Raw genomic sequence first — 3,355 nt, forward strand, 5'->3', positions numbered from 1 at the left:
TAAGGCAATACCAAAGAATGTTACCCTAAATCTCTGCCATGGTTCAAAGTTGTGGTATCATCGCCATATAAAATAAAATCTGTGTTAGTTTCACTAAATGATAGACCATTAATAAAAGCGAAAATAGCGTAGGACCCAGCATTGAGCCCTGAGACATCCCGCATATCGCGTCTTCCAGGCCAGATTCTCGAGCTTCATAACACGACAATTATTACGTTCTGTTGGTTACTTAAGAGTTCAAAAGGTGTAGACTTGTTTCCAAAATTTCATCTCAGTTTTTGAGTAAAAGAATTAATAAACAAATAAATTATTGCCATTATTTTTTAGGGATGTTGGACGAAATGTTTGAAATTGCGATGTCGTCTCGGATTAACCGCATCGCATTAAATAACCTCATAATCCACATTAAAAAATCGCAGAGCCCTCTAATAACATAATTCCGTTCAGACGAAATCCTCTTAAACACCTGCATTGCGATAATTTCGAAATAATCCAGATCTGGAAACGCTTCCGAATGTAAAACGACTTTTTGCATAATTATGACACTTCCGTGACGTCATTTCCAGTCCAACTGTCAGAAGCTTTTGTTTCCAGGACGAGGCGTCGAAACACCGCCGAAGGGTCCCTTCATGTTTATTTCCGCCGTTTTCGGCGAACACCCTCCAAAAAAAAATCGTAAAATAAATTCAGATTATTCGCCGACTCCCTAACGAAAAACTACGATGTATTAATGAACAAAGCGACCGAGAGAGGGCCTTATTTAACGAAGCTTTTTAAGGTAGTGTATTAAGATGGGTAATCCAATAATCTTAAAGCATTTTTCTGTCCCGAGATCAAGGTTCCTCCCCACGAACAAGGCCCGATAAGAAGAACGAGTAAATTAATTTAAGGGGGGATGCACTCGACAATAACGTCAATCGAAATTAAATTATTTGAAAGCATACTTCCGACGGAATTAAGATGTTGCACCTAATTTCATTTCTTAATTAACTGGTGTAATGAATGGTAAGTTTAATTTCTTCGATGGAGTCATCGACACAGGGCTTATTAAATTCTTGAGATTTTCCTCTCAATACAACGCGTCGCTCTCGACCGAACGGTGGCTTTATCTATCTCTATTTTTAATAAATCCAAAAGGAATAAATTTTCAATTTTTAGGAAAGCCGGAGGAAGTAAACAAAGGAAATAAACGAGTTTTAGAGAGTCGCCCTTTCATCTGACTTTTGTCGAGTCCAGTTACCGATCAAAAACTAAATTAGTTTAAAAATAGGTTGGTCCTGAGAAAATCTATAACTGAAATAATTTAACTGTCATTACGGTACATGTATACCTATATTTGCATAACACCAAAGTAAAATAATGACACACTACGGCATTTCTTTCACGCTTTTTGCTTTTTCTCACTGTGCCATAAAATAATGAAATATAATGGAGTTTTTTTAACAGTCGTATAAAGGGATTTTTATATAACAATGTACTGACACTGTTTAGTCATAAATGTAATGTGGAACTTTGTTCATTACTAAACTGTATTTTCAAATGATACAAAAACCGGTAAATGTACAATATTTGTACACCACTTTTTATCATACACATTATTCCAACCACAAAAGCAGAATCACAGTTTTTGCTTCGTTCAATTTATGAAATGCAAAATTTATTTTAATCAATATCCAATATGCACTCATATGTATCTACAATTTTGATTAAATTCATGCAGAATGCAACAAATTTAATTCAGGTTCAACACCTATGAATATCGGATGTTCATTTAAATTTATCCTCAAAGTAGGCGTTGAAGAGTCGATTGTGAACGCACCATGGATTACGGATCACCATAGAACTCGGATCACGGATCAGCTAACCTCACTTTGTGCGTCGTTTGTGTTTTTACTCTGCAGACTGACTAGAGGTGCGTCCTCAATCAACTCTTCAACGCCAACTTTGAGGATAAATTTAAATGAACACCCGATAAAACATTAAATACAGGATTAATAAATAGTAATTTATTAATAAATCTTATTACAAATTTCTATTGTAAGAATGTTGCTTTTTAATTTTACAAATTTTTATTTCATTTAATTTATTTGACGTTTAGACTCCATTGAAGCTTCATGTCCGTTGAAAACAACATCTAAGCGTCTGTTGGAAAAAAAAATTACAGTACACCGACAGAGCAACGCACATATATCAAATGACATTGCATTGTGAGCCTGAACGACTACCTCTGTTAAACTCCAGTTCAGTTAAAATTACGTGACAGCATTTATTCCAGTTTTTTTTTAATTTCCAACAGGACCAAACATAAAACCGAAGAAATCTCGCCAGCCAGCCGGAAATGGACATGACATCCAGTTATAAACGGAAATATCCGGAAACGGAAATTGCAAGAAAAATCAAGTTCGGGTTAAGTCGCGTACGAGAAGCCGAAACTGTTCCAGACCCTCGACCATCACCGAGTTCTTCTCGAAAGGAGAAACGTACAATCCGACGTCGCAAGCCGAGAAAGCACCCAACTGTTAAATGGAGTGGAGATGCTGGTTAAGCAAAGACCATTAATGAGATGGATAAACGACGTCCGACGGCAATCAGGACAGTGGAGGAGGGCGACGGCGAGAGATCGCGCAAGAAGGAACTGGGAAAATATTGGGGTACGTCAGTGACCGACCGATCAATAATTCAAAGAGCCAGCGGCAAGGAAAAATATTCAAATTTTATTTGTCTTTAAAAAATTCGGCAAAAATGCAGACAGGAGAGTGATAAACGCCCGCAACTTCGAGAGCTGGGTAAATTTATTTAAATGGTCCCATTCCCTGCAATCCCAGCTGTCAAAAGCTCCAAATCCGTTAAAACTAATTTTCTATAGGGCTAGGAATTCGAAACGGAATCTGGCCACGGATTTATCGAATCACGCACGGCTGAAGGAGACCAAAGTCGACAAAAAAATACTACCAGATCTATCTACACAAATAAATAAAACTGAAGTGTCTGCCTGTCATTTAAATATTTAAACAAATTTTCAAACTTTTCGGGTTGTTTCAACGACACGCAAGATATCTTAGCAGTTTTGCAATTTTTTCTCTGGCTATCTGGTGTTCCGTTGAACCCACTTTAGTCAAAAACTAACCGATCGATTTTCTTCAAACAAAATTTATTGCAAAGGGAAAGTTCCCCATCATATTCTGCACTTTGTTTCACAACGATATGCTGTCATGGAGCTGAGCAGTAAAGATAAATCTATACCATATATGTAGTCAAGTAATGAGCTCGCCTTGCTTATCTCTGTTTCGTCGATTTTAATATAAGCAGCGCCAGCGTACGGATGTGTCACCTCACGGCCTATGTTATTTGTTGG

The 3,355-nt window shown here is 37.2% G+C and overlaps 1 long non-coding RNA gene across 1 annotated transcript; it reads left to right on the forward strand.

Moving 5' to 3' along the window:
- Nucleotides 1-2,063: 2,063 nt before the first annotated feature.
- LOC138124700 (uncharacterized) lies at nt 2,064-2,989 on the forward strand. Its single transcript, XR_011157244.1, has 2 exons — nt 2,064-2,786; nt 2,867-2,989. It is a non-coding gene; the product is annotated as an uncharacterized lncRNA (long non-coding RNA).
- The last annotated feature ends 366 nt before the right edge of the window (nt 2,990-3,355 follow it).

The sequence above is a fragment of the Tenebrio molitor genome, chromosome 2 (genome assembly GCF_963966145.1).
Source record: "Tenebrio molitor chromosome 2, icTenMoli1.1, whole genome shotgun sequence".
Taxonomy (NCBI): domain Eukaryota; kingdom Metazoa; phylum Arthropoda; class Insecta; order Coleoptera; family Tenebrionidae; genus Tenebrio; species Tenebrio molitor.